This window comes from Caretta caretta, chromosome 11, assembly GCF_965140235.1.
Source record: "Caretta caretta isolate rCarCar2 chromosome 11, rCarCar1.hap1, whole genome shotgun sequence".
Lineage (NCBI taxonomy): Eukaryota > Metazoa > Chordata > Testudines > Cheloniidae > Caretta > Caretta caretta.
Genome location: NC_134216.1, coordinates 56,828,908 through 56,847,974, shown reverse-complemented (window position 1 = coordinate 56,847,974; position 19,067 = coordinate 56,828,908). Strand labels below are relative to the sequence as shown.

Below are 19,067 nucleotides of genomic sequence, written 5' to 3'. Positions count from 1 at the left end.
TTTGTAGTCCTTCGCGCTCCACCCAGACAGGGAGCTAAACAGTGTCGGCCTGCCGGGGAGGCACCTGGGATTTTTTTTGCCGGAGGCGCACGCGCAATGAACCTCACCAGGGTGGAGCGGGTCATGCCGGGATATGTAGTTTCGGTCTCTCTCTATTCCAGCATGGAACAACGTGGGCCAGCCTGGTCTAGTGGTGAGAGGTGAGGGTTGGCTGTGCACTATGGGTTCTCGTTCTGTATGGCCTTCAAGGTGACCTGATGCTTTAGTTTCCAGGTATTGTGAGTAATCCGATTGTCACAAAATTTGAGTTTTTTTGTTTTAAGCTCCAGCTCTTAGAGTGATAAGAGTACACAAGAATTTCAGCTTTCATTTTTTTTTTAAGTCTGTTTCTAGCCCTTTTGGGTGTAGAGAAAAAAAAACCTTGAAAATGTGGTTCCTAAAGATTCAAAACCCAGAAGGGAAATAAAAAGAAAACAAAACATATCATGGATTTTTTTCCCCAATATCGCATGGGGTTTGGGGAGGGCCAAACCTCACAGTTTTTGAATGCTGGGATCTGCAAAATTGGTATCATCTTTTTTGTCCCACCTCATAATGTATCTCAGTTGCCCTCCTCATTCTGAGGGATGTCACTCATTTGGTCCCAAAGTTATCTGTCTTTCACAACAAAAAGGGGGGAGACACCTTATAATGCTTATGAATGTGAATATGATGTAATTGGAATATGCCTTATGCAAAAGGTCCCTTGTAAGGTATCATTACAAAGGTTATAACCTACTGAATATATTCATCCTATTTGTATGAATGTTTCATTCTTGTATCTGAAACTAAAATATGAAGTATAACTCTGAGGTCCTATTGTAATTATGCAAAGGTTAATGGTAGTTTAGAATCTTGATGGCTCCCATTGACTACAGTTGGTTGTAAATGGTTTATTAACCTGCATGCCTTCCTGTGTCCCTGTGGGCCAGCCCATGGATAATGAAGAATGAGATCTTACAGTGGCACGTGATCGTGTCACATGATACTGAAATCCATCTTAAATCTGGTACTTTTCCATTTAGAAGTAGGGGTGGGGACCCAGAGAGACAAAAGATTCCCGCCTTGTGCCAAAGCTATAAAAGGGGGTGGAACAGGACAAAGGGCTGCCAGTCATGAGAGAGCCCCTGTTTTTCATCTCAGATGTCTGCTGAAACTAACAAGGACTGTACCAGGGGAAAGGATTGGGACCAGACTAGGAAGGAATCTAGTCTGTGAAAGAAGCTTTCTGGAACATCTCTGAGGGTGAAATGTTATCTGTAATCAGTTTCTTAATATATTAGGCTTAGACTTGTGTGTTTTTGCTAACCCCTGCATAAAATATGGTCTGTGAACACACCCTATCAATGTAGAAGCTGGTTGAAGTAAGAACTAATTATTTGCAGATTTTTACTGATGATATCTCATACAGTTTCTATTAAGCTATTCAGAAGACTACACTACAAGAAATAGTTTGGTGTTTTGTATAAATGTTTAGTATAAGCATTTAGGTCAATTTATATGCAGATTTATGTATCTCCTTCAGGTCCCAGGCAAATTATTATCATGGGCCAAGATAGTACGAGTTTGGGTACTATGAGGCACCTGGTCTTCAACGTCCTTATTTGTAAAATAGATACAATCTTAGCTCCTACAAAAAGGTGTTATGAATTTTGAGATCTTTGGATTACATGCATTTATAGAAGTGTAAAGTGCTATTATTTTATTAATTGAATCTTATCTCTAGAAGGCAGCAGACAGCAGAAAAAACAGCAATAGTCCTAATGAGATGGCTATGCATCTTATAATATCTTGGCATAACTGCAAATGGTGGTTATACACTAATATTGAAAAGAATAATAAAAAAATTAAATCAAATACTACAGAAATCATAAGTACAGAAATAAGAGTTGCAAATTCCACATTCAAAACAGTGAATGTGATTTAAGTACTCTATTTGCAACTCTTATTTCTGTACTTATGATTTCTTTTCACCTGTGGATGGTTCCTGATAAATTTTTAATGGTAATTATTGGAGAGACTAATTCTGCAAATGACTTGCTACTTTTCTGTCATAATACAAAAGAAGGCTTAAGTAGGATAATTAGTAATTGTTCTAGTGTTTCTGTTAATGATTTCAATTTAAGATTTCATAAATGATACGATCTTTACCACTACCTTCCACTGTGATTGTGCTCTTACCCTTCGGAAGCAATATGAAAAGAAACCAGATAGATGAATCTTAACATGAAAATTTACTAGAAGGCTTTTGCTAATTTAATGCTTCTGGGCTAGATTCACAAAGGGATTTAGACATTTTGACGCAGACATTTGACAACACCTAACTTTTAGGTGCCTAAAAAAATCACAGGAACAACACTACAGTTCACAAAGCCTGTGTGAGTTGCCTAGGATCCTGACACAATGAATGGGGAGAGATAGGTGCCTGAGAATGCGATCAACAAAAGCCAGCACCCCTAGGTAAGAAGCCACCTAAGCTAACCAAAGGGTGATGCTGAAAACAGGGGTATGACCTAATCTCTCCTCTGCTCATGGAGATAGGTGCCTCCTTGCAGCCTGGAGTTAAGTGCCTGTCTCTCCTAATGATTCATGTCTGGGAACCCCTCTCCAGGAGGCATGTGGCTCATTCTTGTGAGAATGAGCTAGGCAGGGATGGAACTACCCACAAAACAGCCAGAGGAGAAGGAGGAGAAGGTAGTAGCAGTGCCACCCACTTTATAAGTTTTAGTTCTGTGGTTAGAGCACTCATCGGGGATATGGGTGACTGAGGATCTAGTCTCCCCTGCTCTACTGACTCTTTAGTTATTTATTCAAAATGGAACAGCTTTAAGAGGAGAGAATGCGGGAGCCCCACATCAGAATATCCCATAGCTCAGTGATTAGGGCACTCTCTTGAGGGATGGGAGACCCATGTTTAAATCCTTTCTCTTCCTCTGGCAGAGGGAGGAATTGAACCCAGGTCTCCCACAGTCCATGTGACTGCTTTAACCACTGAAAGCCTGAGCTAAAAGTTGTAAGGTGGGCACCCCACCTTCTCTTCCTCTCTCCCTGATTTTTTGAATGGGACCCAATCTGGTACACAGCCTTGAAGTACACTTAGGGGTTTCTTTAACTCTCTACTCTTCAGGCAATTTTTGTGTATGTCTGTATTGTTACACACATACTTGCTGACAGGTATTTTGAAATAAATTACCAAAATAATTGAAACTGGCATGATTATATAGTGTTATTTTGACAAATAAAATTTGCAGAATTTTAAAAAGTGTGCAGAATTTTTAATTTTTTTTGTTGCAAAATTCCCCTTATACAGAAGAACAGCATATACCTGAGGTGTACATATAAAAAGAGCAACTGATATGTAGATCCTTTCATAAGTTGCTGTATGGGGACAATATTTGACAAAAGATATCTCAGCCTGAAGGCACAGTATTAATTTTATAATAAACAGATCAAACAGATTTCCAATTTAGTTTGCATTAAAAGAAATGATTGAGCTGAACTTGTTGTTCATATTATTGATCTTCCTTTCAAAAACTGCTGTGCCAGAGTTACATCAAATCAAAACTGCAGAAGTAAAAAGCATAAATCAACCTGTCTGTGGTGTTATCTATGTTAAACTTCTCAAAAGAAGAATCTGATCAAAGCACTTAACTGTGAGGACTGAGATGAAGCAGTCTGATGTACTTTGCAGCCTCAGATATCCTTGCACAATGGAGTTTCTCTTCAGACTTTAAAAGAGCCTGAAACTGTGATTATTTATTTAAAATTGCTCTTCTGCACAGATGATGCAGGAGACAACGCCCTGTGATGTGTGGAAGCATAGTAGTCAATTTTGTGTTAGGCCAGAGTTTTGTATTAGATAGGCTAACCTTATTGGTAATAACGCAAGATTTGTAGAAGCAGGGCTTGTGCTAGGCGCTGGGAAAATTGTCTGAGATGTTTTTTGACCTTGCTTTGATTAAAATTGGAATGTAGACTGTAGCAGAATTGATTGAGAAAAATAAGATAGTAGGTAGGAATATGTATAAACAAACTGCAGCTGTGATCATTATTGTTTGTCGCAAAAAGGTATAAAGGCTTGCCTCAATTGTTTATCTTTGGAGTCCTACCTGGAGTAAGGGAGATCCCTGCTTGTGTGTGTAGTTCCCCTCATTGCAATTGCTTCAGAATAAACTGTCTCTGATCTGTTACAACCACGCTGAGAACGAAAACTCTGTTTTCTTCGACAGTAATAAAGGGTTGTTTTCTTTAACTTGTGTTCTCAACATAAGTCTCCACTTGTGTGCAAAGCCTATACAGTATCTACCTGTGCATCTGATAATCATATATATTCCTCTTAATCTATCCTGCATATATAAAATCGTGTTTTCTCTTAATATTTTTGTTGCTCTTCTCTAAATTCCCTCCAATTGGTCTACTCTTTTCTATTATTTAAATGCCTAGAGCTGAACTCTGTATTCAAGGTGGAGTCTTGCCAGCACCCTAGAACTATTGTCTTTGGGTGGGCTGAGAGGAAGAGAACCCTAATTATTTGCCTGTTTAACCCCCTTTTGATAAACAATCTTTGTTATAAAGTCACTCAGTTCTAATGGCAAGTGGCATTCTGCTCACTTGGGAGGTAGGAAAGAATGATGTGGGTTTTTTTGTTGTTTTTTTTTAAGCTGGTAGATGGAAATAAAATCTGCCAAACTGAATCAGTTTGTCCATCTAGTCTCACATGCTGCAATGGCTAATAACTGATACTTTAGGAGAGAGTGATGCATGTTGTCAGTTATGAAATATTATAAAATCACTTTCCTAGCTTGTCTCTGACCATGTCACCCCCTCTTTCTATCCTCCTACTGGCTTCTCCCTTCTCTATTACATCAAACATAAGCTGCTTGTCTTCACTTCAGTGGTTTTTCAAACTGCGGGTCATGACACAGTACATCCAGTGCAGAATGTAAAGCACTGGATCATGGTGGCTCTGGTCAGCACCACTGATTGGGCCGTTAAAAGTCCCGTTGGTGGTGCTGCCTGGCTAAGGCAGGCTAGTTCCTCCCTGTTCTGACACCACGCTGCACCCTGGAAGTGACCAGCAGCAGGCCCAGCTTCTAGGTGGGGCATGGGGCTCTGCATGCTGCCCCACCTCGAGCACTCACCACATTGAGTGCTTAATTAGGCCAAGTGAGCCCAATCAGACAATTAAATTGTGTGGAGGGAGCTACTTTGGAGAAGCTCACTTCTGAGGGAAGAAGAGAGGCCTTTACAAAGCCCAGAAGCTCCCAGCAGATAGGGGCTTTAGGGAAGTCTGCTGTAGTCACTTCCTGAAGGAAGGGAGGTATGTTTGGAGGTTACAGAAGTAAGTAGCCCACAGCTACTTCTTGAGGAGGGAGCTGGCAAACACAGAGGGTGTGGGGAGAAGCCAGCCACACAGGAAAACTCAGGGAAAGTAGCTGGAAGGTCTAGGAGGGGAGTAGACCTTCTCTGCTGATTAGAGGTCTGAGCTGGAACCTGGAGTAGGTGTGCCTGGGTTCCCCTATTGGCCATGGAGGAAATGACACCAGCAGGGCAGTGAACTGAAAGACTGCTTGTGTCACTGCAGGAGTGGCTCAGATATGGCAGCAGGCATGAGGGCTGCCTGCCACTGTGGGTGAAAAGAGACTTTGAAAGAATACCCCAGAAGGGTAAACCGTATGGTGACCAGGCTGGAGGGGCAGTAGCAGCAACTCCTGGAGTGAGAGAGGGGCTGCAGACAGAGAGCAGTGGAGAAATGGGGTGCAACCACAGGAAGGGGTGTCAGCCGTGCAGAGCTAATCCCACAGTGGCCAGGAGGAGGTACCATCTAGTGGTGCGTAGAGTGCCCTGTGACGCTAAGATTAGTTGTAATCAGTGATGAGCTGCCAAAATCTGAAGAGCCGGTTCCTTCGCTCCGGGTCTTCAGCGGCACGTCCTTCCCTTGCTCCGGGTCTTCGGCGTCACTGAAGGACCTGCTGCCGAATTGCCGCCGAATACCCGGAGCAAGGGAAGGATCCGCCACAGAAGTGCCGCCAAAGACCCGGAGCACCGCCAGGTGAGTAAAAATTAAAAAGGGATTCAAAGCCAGGGGAGCCTCCCCAGCCAGGAGTTCAGGCGGGCCGGACAGGACGGTCCTGCGGGCCGGATGTGGCCCGTGGGCCAGAGTTTGCCCACTCCTTTAACAACCGGTTCTAAACCAGCTTCAAAATTTAACAACTGGTTCGCGCGAACCGGCTCCAGCTCACCACTGGTTGTAATCTAATGTAATTATGTCTTTTATCCATTATTTTACTGGAAGGTAGGTTGTAACATCATAATATAATCTCAGGTAACCAATTCTGATGTTGGCAGTGAGGCGTATGTGTAACCCACACACCTCCTGGGCTTGGTGTTCTGTCCCATCTAGTGGCACCACGGCCACTTAGATAAAATTAGTCTGCTCTACGGCCTTAGCTAAGAGCCAGTTGGCTTTTAGCTCATACGGTAGATGGTCATGCACCAAGCTCCAGAGATCCCTGGGGTCTGTTGGCATAACATAAGCAGTAGGAGCAGACAAACTCAACAACATCGTATCTTGTCTGCAGGCAAGTATCTCTAATGGTGTCGGGGAATACAGAAAATATTCGTCGAAATGGAATATTCTTCAAAGCTTTAATTGTGACAGTAGCAAGTAGGTCTTTAAGTTAGTCAGACTTCTCCCTACTTTCTGGGGGGGCACACTGAGACCACCTAATAGCATCTCTCCTCCTTCCTGTTGCATTCTCTCAAATCTCTTCCCTCCGCCACCCCCCGCCCCCCGGCACCACTATGGAGCTCAATCAAAAAATGTAGAACCACCCCCTTCCTACAACCCTGAACTTTGAGTTTGTCAAAGTATACACATCCAGATGTGCTTATTTTTACAGTAGACCTATATAAAAACCCCAGATCTGAGCCATTGCAGACATTGAGGTATTTGAAATGTGGATCTGAATGTTGCAGTATGGGCTTACCTTTTACTTTTTAGGCATATAAGAAATCTCCAGTTTAAATTTGCCATAATGTGGCTCTGCTTTCTTCCCCCCCACCCTTGTTTTTTTGTTTTAATATGAAACTTAAATGTTTGAAACTAAACATTCTGTATAGGTCATGTATGACGTTCTTCCTTTCAAGGATAATCGTACTCCTTGTGTTAGTTATTTGGGGGAAATGTGTGTCAGCCTCTTCCCTGCTGCTTTGCAGACACACCCAGTGAGGCTCTTCCCAGACCTCATATCTTAAAAAAATTCTCTTATAGTGCAAAGTAATAGTTGTTACATCCAAGTAAACACAGGAAGTACGTGTGTGTGTGTTTGGGGGCGGGGCAGTGGCTGTTATACAGGAGAGCATAGACTGTGGAGTTACACAACGGAAGACCGACTTGCTTAGCTGAAGTATGCTCTTCAGGACACCCAAACTAATCCACTAAACTGTCTTGTCCAATCTAACGTTTTTTAAAATCCATTCCTATAAGCACATATTAATTGACCATGTTTTCAACAGTGTCATAAGGTTCCTTTGGTCAGTATATTTAATTTAGCAAAATGCTGAGATCAAGGAATTTCCCAGTGAACAGCCAACAATTTCTGTCTGAAATATGGTAACTTTATAGGAAAATGAGGTAATTTTAATTTGCACTTTGTTTATAGCAGACTAATAAATTCAGTCACTCCAGGAAGAAATCCAATTTTAAAAAAACTACTTAAGTGGTGTATTGATTTCAAATAACCCTTTGTCTAGATCTTGGAAGCCAATTAGGCTACAGGGCACCTGACCAAGGGCATACTCAATATCTAAGACATGTGCCTTAATCAAACAGCTGGCTTCTGTCTGACCAGTCTACAAAGTATGGGACCTATCCTGATCCCATTGGAGTAAATTGAGAATCTCTCCCCTTGATTTCAGTGACAGTAGGTTTCAGCTCTATGAATTACTTCTATTCATGATACTCAGATTTCTTCTGCAGGTAGTTCACTTTTTTTTAACCTCTGTGTAGAATACTGAGGGAGTTAGAAAGGCAAACTATTTTCCGTTATTAATGGTATTCCAGTGTCCCTCCACAGATTTAATTTGGGTTACTCCTGCTTTACATTGATATCAGAATTGGTGCCTCTATTGTTATTTCTGAGACAATAACGTAACTTGGTACCTTTTAGTATAATATAATCCTTATTCTAATCTGGATATATTGTACTACCTTACTTCCACATCATTTAAACAAACTATCTGTCTCATTTTACTGTCACAGTAAAAGGGAATAGCTTTTGGAATTCAACCACTCAACCAGATCTCTTTGGAATTTTATTGTTAAATGGCACATCTACACTATTGCGGCTAAGAAGGTTAGCTCTAAGCTCCTTTACTACTAAATTGACAATGGGCCAGCTTCTTGAATTAGCATAGCTCCAATGCCTTCATTGATATACATGGCTGACTTAACCTGGCTGACAGTCTGACCCCACTACCTTCATTAGGGGTTCGCCATTCAGTGCCCAATGGTGACAGTACAAACTCTTCACCCTTTTACTTTTCAGAGGCAAATGCCTCCTTTGTGGAGTGGGAGGTGTGACATGCACCCCATATTCTTCACAGTGATATTATTATGATATGGTTATAGCATAATTATGCATTTTATTCAAGATAAGTCATGTGAGGGGTCACTGGGAAGTTATGATTTACTGAATATTATCCTATTTATATGCATGTATCATTTTTCATCTGAAGTTATGAATATTGACTGTATAGCTGTATTTCAAATGTAGTTACACCTGGATAATGCCTACTAGGCAAGATGCTTTCAGTCAGATGGTTGGGAAGGGCCTGTTCAGTGCAATGAACCATTAGAAAGAACAATAGGCCTTAGGAGAAGCTTATCTCCCACCTGGTGAGCCTTCCTGAGAACGCTCCAAACAGCCTATAAGTAATGGCTGCTATGACTCTAAACATCTTGGGATGTCAGTATTTTTCCACAAGGTGGTTTGGGAGCCAAGGATTCCCGCCATATGCAAAAGCTATATTACACCTGGGGGTGTTCTGTACTAGTGTGTGCATGCATAATTAATAAGTCATGCATATTTTAATATTTTTTGTGCAGAAAAAAGCTGATCCACCTTTTGCCCACCAGAGGGCACTGTGGTGACAGAATCTGGCCAGTGGCTGAAGAGAGCCTGCCTTCTTCACAGTGCCTGTCAGGCCAGGTCAGGAGACAGACTGTTGGGGAGTCAGATGGGCTCATAAGGGCTAGTGGGGGAGGGCAGACTGGGGCAGGGGCTGAATGGGAGTGGAGGCACAGGGCCACGGGGGAGGGAGGTGCAGGGCCACATTATGGTGTGGGAGGGGATACAGGAACACATAGGGATAGGGGAGTGGCTGGGTGGGGGCACAGACACATGGGGAGGGGATACAGGGCCACGGGGAGGGGTTCAGGGCCAGATGGGGAGAGTGGGGGTGGAGGGACACCTATGGACAGGGGGTGCAAGAACACATGGGGGTGCAGGAACACATAGGAACAGGGGCAGATGTGCCTGACTGAATGGGAGAGGCAAGGGGTCAGCCAGGGTCTGCATGGGGGAAGCTCCCTAACAGTCCCTCCTCACTCCCCCACAAAAAACCCTGTTCCATACTTTTCACACCCATACTCAAAACAGCCCTCAAGTTCACAACACGGCGCCTTCCCAGCAATCTACTTCCCTTTCCCTCAGCTCCTCTGTTACCCCAGACACCCCCAAGCCTTTGCACTGCTTCTGAGGCGTGCAGGAAATACAGTTCTGTATTGTAGTTTAAATGAATTATTACTCAGAGTTCTATATTAATATGCCTAGTAAGGAATCTATTTGTCAAACATTTCCTGAATCTTTTTTTGTTGTTTGTATTGATTTGACCAGGGGAGGATGGTACTGCTCTGGGTTCCCAGGCTGGGAAGCTGGTGGTTGGAAAGCCTGCGTGTAACTGCAGCTGGGTGTGTCCCTACCTGTATGAATGCTGGTGAAAGTGCAGGCTGGAGGGCTTTGCAGATTGTCACATCAGTGAGGCTGGTGGGTCAGGGGGCTCAGTGGTGTCCCAGTTCCCCTGGGGAACCACTCACAGGAGGAATTCATTAATTATCCAAGACAAATTAAAGTGCTGCCATGCATTACCAGAGATAAATGCATTGGAATATTTGGGACTAATATTCTGGATATGTTTAAACCTGTATAAAGTTATATTACAAGCCCCTGGAAAACATTCAGTCTAAAATGATAAACTTGAATAACCACCATTTTAGTTAGTGTTGCATTCCTTTTTTTTTTTCTTTCCCCTCTTGTATTGTAAACTCCTCAGGAGAGCGGCTGTGCCTTCTTTTATATTAGGAAAGCACCTGGCACAGGTGGGTGCTACCAACTATAATTAAATAATATTGGAATGATCAGTATATCCAGATTATAAAACAGCAATCTTCCCAAATCGTGTGCATTTGCACACGCATATGAGGGTCGTTCAGTGAGTGTCTGGCTTGACCTATTTAATGATATGCTAAGGCCCAATAGATTTAAAAGAATCAATAGTTTGATCTGTGATGTTTCCTTGTCAGAAACCATTTTTCATCAGAACAGAACTTACGAGGACATGTGGTTGAAGTGAGTCCGTTACCTAAGATTTGGAAAATGGAGAAGAATGAAGAAGAATGAAAACTGAGTGGTAATCAAGTACCTCAGTAAGAAAGGCTTGCCCCAAAGGAAATCCATGAGGACATGGTGGCAATACTGGGGGATGATGGCCCTCTATATGCCAGAGTGTGTGGCTGCTGAATTAAGCGAGGGAGAATCAGCAGTGCACTTGAGCGAAGGTGAGGATGCCTCAGAGGCTACCATACCAGCAAAAGTTGATCCAGTTCACAAGACGGTGATGAGTGACAGAAGTCTCACAGTCAGTGAGTCAGTCTCACAGCTGAGATAGTGGGCATCAGCATTAGGTCAGTGCATGCCATCCTAGATGAAGACTTGGGCATGAGAAAGGTGTTAGTAAGATGGGTGCCCAGAGTGTTGACTGCTGATCAAAAATGTGTGACTTGACCTCGCCTGAGAACTTTTGGAACTTTTTGCTTTTGCAGGAGAGTGCATCACCCCAGACATCCCAGGTTGCAGTGACCACAGCTACTGAATGTGGCTCAACTGCTTCCCCATGCAGCCTATTCACCAGATTTGGCTCCCTGACACTCCTATGTGTCTCAAGATGAAGGAAGATCTTTGTGAGAAGAGTTGAAGGGTTTCTGGACATGCTGGACTCCTACAAGCCAGGCATAGCCAAGCTGCAGCTGTGCTGGATCAAATGCATTGATGTCAAGGGGGATTATACTAAAAAATGAACAATTGAACATGGACTGTTTTGGTCTTTTTCTCTGTCAGGCTAGACACTTTGTGAATGCCCCTTGTACAAGCAAATCTTTCAGTTTACAATGATGGTTAGTTCTGCTAGGCCTTAGTGCCCTGAGAATGAAATCAGGTTATAACTAACTAATCAGCATGACCGCAGCCAGTTATATCCTTCATTTGGATCTCAGTAGCATTCAAAAAGGTGTGAAATAATTGTATAACTTTTGAGAACATTATAAAAAATTAGATTGACAGCCATTCTTGATCTTTACATATATCTACCTTCTCCCCCACCCCCCACTGGAGATGCAAGTTGGCTGGGGAGTTGGTTACTGATCCTTACATGAAAAGTATTATGTAAATACACTAGTATTAACTAATATGATTGTCAACCTATTCCATACGGGGATTCCCCTTCCCTTTAGTAGTATGGAAGGGCTCACCTGGTTGAGAAGCCCTAATCTAATAAAATATGAAATAATACTGTCAAATGTGATAAATATCTCAAACTTTCATTGTTACATGAGCATTAATGCATCGAATAATATTTTCTACCCTCATATTTAAAAGGTAAAAGCTGTAAATCCTATGTTTTTGCTTTTTTTTTTTTAAAGGGGAGTGATAATGTGTAAATAAGCTCCTATCATGTAAGATTCACTTAATCAGAGATGCTGAGCTTTAATTTATCAGGCCGCTTTTGTTTAGGTGCCTAAGTATGATTTTAGCATAGAGTGGCTTGCATTTGGAAGATGCTGGCCTCAAGTTTTAATGTTATCTGAATCACTTCCACAAAATAAACTACATGATACTTATCTGCCTTGAAAAAATGAATTAATGCTGCCAAAATTTTAACCCATGGTTCTAGGGAGCGTGAGCATTTCACAAACATAAACCAAATACTTACGTCACTAAGGACCCAGTTATATTCCGCTAGCTAAACATTTTGGATCTACAAAAAAGCTTGGAAACTTCCCAACAAAGTCTCTAATCTTGTGAGATTTCTACCCCTGCTTGGCTCCTGTCATGCCAGAATTGTTCAAATAATAGCTTTCTATTTCTTGATGTTTCTGCTTTTCAGTATTGATGCAGGAAATAAAAGGGTGAATGAGCACAGGCACAAAAACTAATGTAGTGTATGACAGAATGTTAAGACTCTTTAAACCTCAAAATTCAATTGGAGGTTTGAGTGATGGTTTGAGTTGGTTCTTAGTTAAGCTAAACTCGTTTGTCAATCCCTAGAAGTCTCCATTTTGTGTTATATTGATTTGATGTTGGAGGGAAAGAAATGACATCACATCTGTGCTGTTTTTAGTTTGGTACTGTAGTATTTTTTCATACAGAAAGAACAAACAGATTCTTTCAGAATGATCTTCACTTCAGAATAAGTGAACAATGAAACTAGTCTCCATGAGAGAGCATGCAGCGTGTGTCCCTCTTACAACGTGCACCAAACTGAACATACAATAGTTGCTAATCTATCTGACTAGACAGAGCCCCAGAGTTTTAAAGATGTGATTTTTTTTAAAAAATTTTTAAAAAGTGTATTGAACTTTTTCTTTGGAATACAGAAACTTCCCCACCTAGATGAGCTAAAAGTATATTATTAGGATTACCTGAACAATTCTGAACTCAAAGGGTAATAAAATCTTGATTGTACCTGTGGAATAAACTCTGCCACCTTTGGGTTTTTTATGTAATAGGCCTACCATTACCATGTTGTAATGTTTCAACTGCAATGTGCATTCCTTGGTTTGAGTTATATCATTTCTTTATGTGACCAACCAGAGACTTGAGCGGTTGGGCTAAATCCTTGGGGTCTGGCAGATCGGCACAAAACATAAACTAGGCTGTCTGTGTGCAAATGTGGCATAGAACTCACCTATTGTAATTCCAAATTCCTGGGCTACTGTGTACAGAGCTGCTCCTTCAGTGTGAGTTAAAACAGCTCTTAGTCTGCTCCAATATAAGACATGCTAATAACACCAAAAGGCCAAAGCCACACCATTAAGGGGCCCTGTCTATGCTGCTATGCCAGCAGCAGGGAAGAAGAGTAGCATAGGGGCTTCTGTACCATCAGCATCCACCTTGCACTGGGGTGATCTTCCCATGGCTCGAGGATGTCACCACAGTTTAGTGCAAATTATACCCCTGGGGGAATTCTTTGCCACTGTGGATGCACAGAATTCATGTGTCCTGTACATTTATTTTTTTCCTACAGAAAATATATTGTCCAAAAAGTGCTGCAGTTCTGTCTTTTACACACCAGAGACCACTGTGGTGCCAGAACAGTCAGCACCATGAATGAAGCTGGCAATTCTGGCACCACAGCAGCCTCTGGTGGGAATTGCAGCATTTCTGAGCAGAATGTATTTTCTGTGGCTGGGAAAACAAATTCTGTGCTTGTGCCGAGTTGCAGAATTCCCCCAGGCATAGAAGTTCATGACAGCACTCAGCCAGCGGAGCTAGATTAGGACAGAATGGGGCACATGGGACTGCTGGGGAGAAGGGTGGCACCAGACTGGGGTTAAGAATGGCTAGTGGGGGGACAGACTGGGGCGTGGGGTCAGGAGCTAATGGGATAACAGCAGTGAGTCAGGGGCTGAATGGGAGTGGAGGTGCAAGGCCACATGGGGTGGGGCTGGAACACGGGAGGGGGGAGGCTGCAGAGACTCATGGGGAGGGAGGTGCAGGGAAAGGAGCAGATGTGTCTGACTGTATGGGAAAGTTTGAGGTCTGCATGGGGGAGGCTCCCCAACTCCCTAACCATCCCATCCTCCCCCTTGCCCCCAAAAACTTGTTCCATACTTCTCCCACCCACACCCAACAACCCTCCAGGTTCACTCCAAACTCCTTTCCTCTCCCTTAGCTCCTCTATTACCCCTGACTCCCCCAAGCCTTTGCCCTGCTTCTGACAGGTGCAGGAAATACAGTTCTGTATTGTCATTTAAATGAATTACTTTCATTGGACCAGAGTGTAATCTCTGTAAGATTACAGAGTATATTGCATAATCATTCATCAAAATTCTTTTGTGAAATTTGTTTCAATCGCTTAGGATTCGAGCCTATGTTCTAACGCCTTTGGGTGGACTGCACTGCCTTGCTACCTTGAGATGCTGTGCCAGGGCACTCTTACTACCACTCTGGTCACTGATGTTGCATGAAGAAGCTTGTCCAACCCTGATATTCTATGATTCTAAGATGGTGTTACCAAGATCCACACATGGAAAGACCACTCCATGCATACATCTTGCCTGTGCCATATGGAAGTGGTATCCTCCAGTTTTCCCAGTCCTTCCAACCCCCTTTTTAAAAATAAAAAGGAATGCCTGTCTTTTGAGCATCATGCAGTCTTCCTGGGGGTTTATTTCATCCGTCATTTTCCCTTTTGTTAATACAGTAAATCTCACTCATAGATATTGCTCCAAAATTTTACAAATGCAAAATAAATCTTCCTTAAAGTGAACCATAAAAGGAACGACAGCATTTTCACTATTTAAGAAAAGTGGCCGCTGAAGTAAAAGACTGAAGGGTGTGACTTCAAAATAGTATATACAGTTACAAAATAGCAGAGCATGCTTATATCCAATCAACAGGTCTGCCATCTTTACTGCTATTAACATAAAAGATTATGCTTTTCTATTCTCCCACAATGGAGTTATTGCTTAACAGTGGTAATAGTTGGGAAAATACATTGGTCTTGTGGTGTGGCTGAGTGATTGAAGCACAGTCGATCAGAGTAATACTGATGTAATATTTCAAATACATACAAGAGAAAAATATCATTCAGTTACTGATACTTCTGAGCAGGGAACATGATCTGTTTAGTTAGATATAAGGAATTAAAACAAAGAAAAGCTGACCGCATTGATGGAACTATATTTTGATGTCTTGAAGTACTGTGCCACAAATTATAGAAAGCACTGCATTGTTTATATACAGAATTACGTCTTTTAGATAGACCCTTTTTACAGACAAGCAGCAACACAAATCAAAACAATGACAAAAAAAATTAAGTGATCAATATTAAAATAATCTTTAAATAGATTCACTAACTGCAGGAGGTTCAAAAGAAAGATGCATTTGGCTACAAGTATTCGGGTTATAGTATAAATTAAAGTCTACAACTCCAGATATTTAGATGCATCTGATATCTGTTACTGCTGCAATTGTACTGAAAAATAATAGGCTAGATTCCCTAGTGTGCTACTGCTAATTTTACTCCTGGGGGAATTCTGCGCCAAAAAATTAAAAATTCTGCACGTTTTAAAATTATGCATATTTTGTCAAAACAACACCATATAATCATGCCAGTTTCAATTATTTTGGTAATTTATTTGAAAATACCTGTCAGCAAGTATGTTTGTAACAATACAGACCAAAAAAAAGGTTTTGGTAATTTTTTTTGATAAATAGATTCCTTACTAGGCATATTAATACAGAAGTTGGTCCAATAAAAGATATTACCTCATCCACCTTGTATCTTACATTAGGAAAGGTCATGCAAAACTGCAGTTATTTGCAGTACACACATTATTCAGTAACCTGTCAATACTTGAATGCTTTAAATGTAACTTTAAGTATAGTTTTTCTATTGAATTTACAGGAGGAGTTATTTGTACATAATTTTTATAGTATCTGCCTTCCACCAGCCAACAGTCATATAGTTTAAAATAATAGGGATTTATCTGAGTCCTTAGACTTTTGTTTAGAAGAACCTTGGTGGGAAGGGTAAAGACTAGGGTCCTCCCTGAAGAGTGTCATAACATTAGATGCAGTTGGAGTCCTGAAACTACTTAAGGTTTTCTTTTGATAGAAAAGCTGTAGTCTGAGAGCTTCTGACAATAAAAACACAGTGATGAGATGGAAATTATTAAAGACAAAAAATACCCACAGATGCAATGAGTGGACTAATACCACAGAGTATATATATATATATATATATATATATATATATTTCAGCTAACAAAAACAACTGTTGAAGATTAATCCTTTTGTGTTGGATATTTTTGTTTGTGAAATCCATTGCTACATAGAAACAGCTGGTGCCAAGGAGTTAAGCTTCCTGGATTAAAGCCATCTAAGCTGCATTTCCAATTTTTTCAGCGAATTGAATAGATGCAATCAAGTAAATTCAAATAAGATTTGAATAAGATGGGCTGGTTTTGACCCATTGGCTTTAAGAGTTTTGTCTAAATGAGGATTTTGGAATATGTCAGATTATGAACTAAACAAGTCTATGAAAACAAATGATAGACTAACAAACAAAACAGAACGATTTTGTTCTGTGCTTCTCTTGAAATTTTGCACCTGTTTGCCAGGTGTATTTGGACAGAGTGTGATATGAATGAGCCTCTGTTAGGATTCCTTCCAAGACATCTTTCCCCTTAGCTTTCCAAGAACTCAGTTTGACTTCAGATTTTGTCACTCAGGTAGCTTTACTTGGCATATAGCAAAGCTATGTTGAGTTGACCAAGCGTAGGGAGTGGGTATAGGGCATACCACATATCCACAGTTACATTGCATCATACATTTTGGGACTGGCTTGGTTACTTTGTAGGAACCAAGCCCTGTACAACATTGTCTATCCATGTGCTATTCATGCATAATCTGACCTCTGTTTTATCTTACATTTAGGCTTGTTTACTAATACCAGGAGGCTGCTGCTGATTTTAGCTAGCCATCCTGACTCCAGCATACTGCTTGTTATGACAACGTAACCTTCCGTTCACCTTTCCAATCACGCCCACCAAGAAATGAGGCAAGTTACTTATATCAAACTAGGCCTACAGCTTCCCCAGGCATGCAGTTAGATGTAAGGGCAAATAGTCTAATTAGTAAAAAAAAGTTAGTATAGATCTACCCCAAAGTCTCAGACCTTCATGCATGCCCAGGAAACTGCATATTCAACACTAGCCCTCTGCTTTTGTGACCAAAACTACTGTACACTGGACATGTCCAGTCAGGTTACAGAACAGTTCTAGCTTACTTGTGGCTCAAACATATGGTACAGATCAAAGAAAATTTGCAGCTGTCTGGCAAAACATTGCCTTGCTAGCACCTGTCATACACGTTAAGCTTTTCAGTAGCTTTCTCAAGTGTGCATTCAGTTGCAGAATCACTATTTCTATGCTGATACTTTCTGTTCATGCTACATTCTAGCACTTCTCAGAAACAAATGGAGCTAGGACGTGCAATGCATCACATATTGCAAGTTCTCTATATGTACAAATTAATTTCAACCTCCTCTGCCAAATCTTGTGCAATGCTGTTTGACTGAATAAATTAAGAGGTTTCCCAAATGTATGCTTGTGGTATTGTCTGAGACATACCAAACTCCATCCAGAAGGACTCTTAAATATAAGGTAGTTGTATTATCTGGAATATCCAGGCTATCTCTGAATTTCCATGTGCCACTGTGTTGAATGTCATACTAGGAATTGATTCTGGGAGGCCCTTCACAGCTTAGCCCAAAAGTTATAGCCTGATATTGTCTGGCCACAACAGAAGAAAAACAGGAAGCAATGATGTGGTTTAATTAGGTCTCAACTTTATTCGCTTAAAATCTGGGAGTACCCAGCCAGAAATTGTACAGTGTGGGTAATCATTTCCTTAATAATTTCCACATAATCCCCAATGTGGGATGATTGGGAATCTGCCACTTTTTTTTCGCATGAGGGATAAAGGGGGCTAGATTAGGATGGGTGTCAGCTTTCTGCTGTACCAGATGTAGGAGCCCCAAATAACACCTTCCTCAGCTCCCTTAAGAGTGCTTTCTTTCAAATCCTCTTCCAATCCATTTTACTGGGTAACCGTACCTGCACTGGACATCTGACACAAGATTTATATACTAAGTTATGACATTATAACCTAGCTCCTCCACCCCATCCCACCAGGCTTGAAACCTGCTGTGGGGAAGGTGGAAACCCACTCCACCCCACCTCAGCCAACGTGGCAGAGAGGGGAAAATTCCTTCCCAGCTCCAAAGGAAAAGAGGGCGATTAGCAAAATACTCACAGCAAGTCGTGAAGCCTTTTTCTCTTGCAAATTTTAGGGGTAGGTGCTGCAGCCTGATTCAGATAAAAAAGGGCTTCTCCGGGGCTGCATAGGGTAGAAATACCACCTCCCCACACATTCTTCCAGTCAGAAGGAAGGGCAGTGCCTCCCGCCCCCTTGGTCCGGCTTCTTACTCTTCCCTACTCTGTCCACATAAAATTTTCCCCTCTACTACCCGTTCATTGAAAGGGGACTCCTTAAAGGGACAACAACCCCTTTTCTTTTGGCCAGCTGGACGAGGACTCACGGTATAGAGCTTCAGTGAGCACATTTTAATAGTGTTACTCATAGAAATATCAAGTAGCAGGTGACACTTTTTGTAGAGAGAGATCATAGCACTTTACTGGAGTTATTCAGATGATACCTTTGATAAGGGGGGAGATAAAGTAGCATGAATTAACCAGCAAAACCAAATTATTTATTACTTGTTCTCTTTCCACTTGCTGCTTTCAGCTTCTTCACTAAGGAATTAAATGTAATCACATCAGTGAATCTAATAGGGTGCATTAGGTGGGAACAAAGATTGTCATTCTAGTTTGATTAGAACAGACTTTTCCATTTTTTTCTACTAGTTCATGAAATACAGTTTCTCTCAGATGATAAGCTATG

General features: G+C 41.5%; 1 long non-coding RNA gene across 1 annotated transcript; it reads left to right on the top strand.

Annotated features, from left to right (window-relative positions):
* The first annotated feature begins 19 nt into the window (after positions 1-19).
* Positions 20-17,157, top strand: LOC142068571 (uncharacterized). The gene is made up of 3 exons (XR_012664437.1): positions 20-200; positions 9,149-9,251; positions 17,040-17,157. It is a non-coding gene; the product is annotated as an uncharacterized LOC142068571 (long non-coding RNA).
* The last annotated feature ends 1,910 nt before the right edge of the window (positions 17,158-19,067 follow it).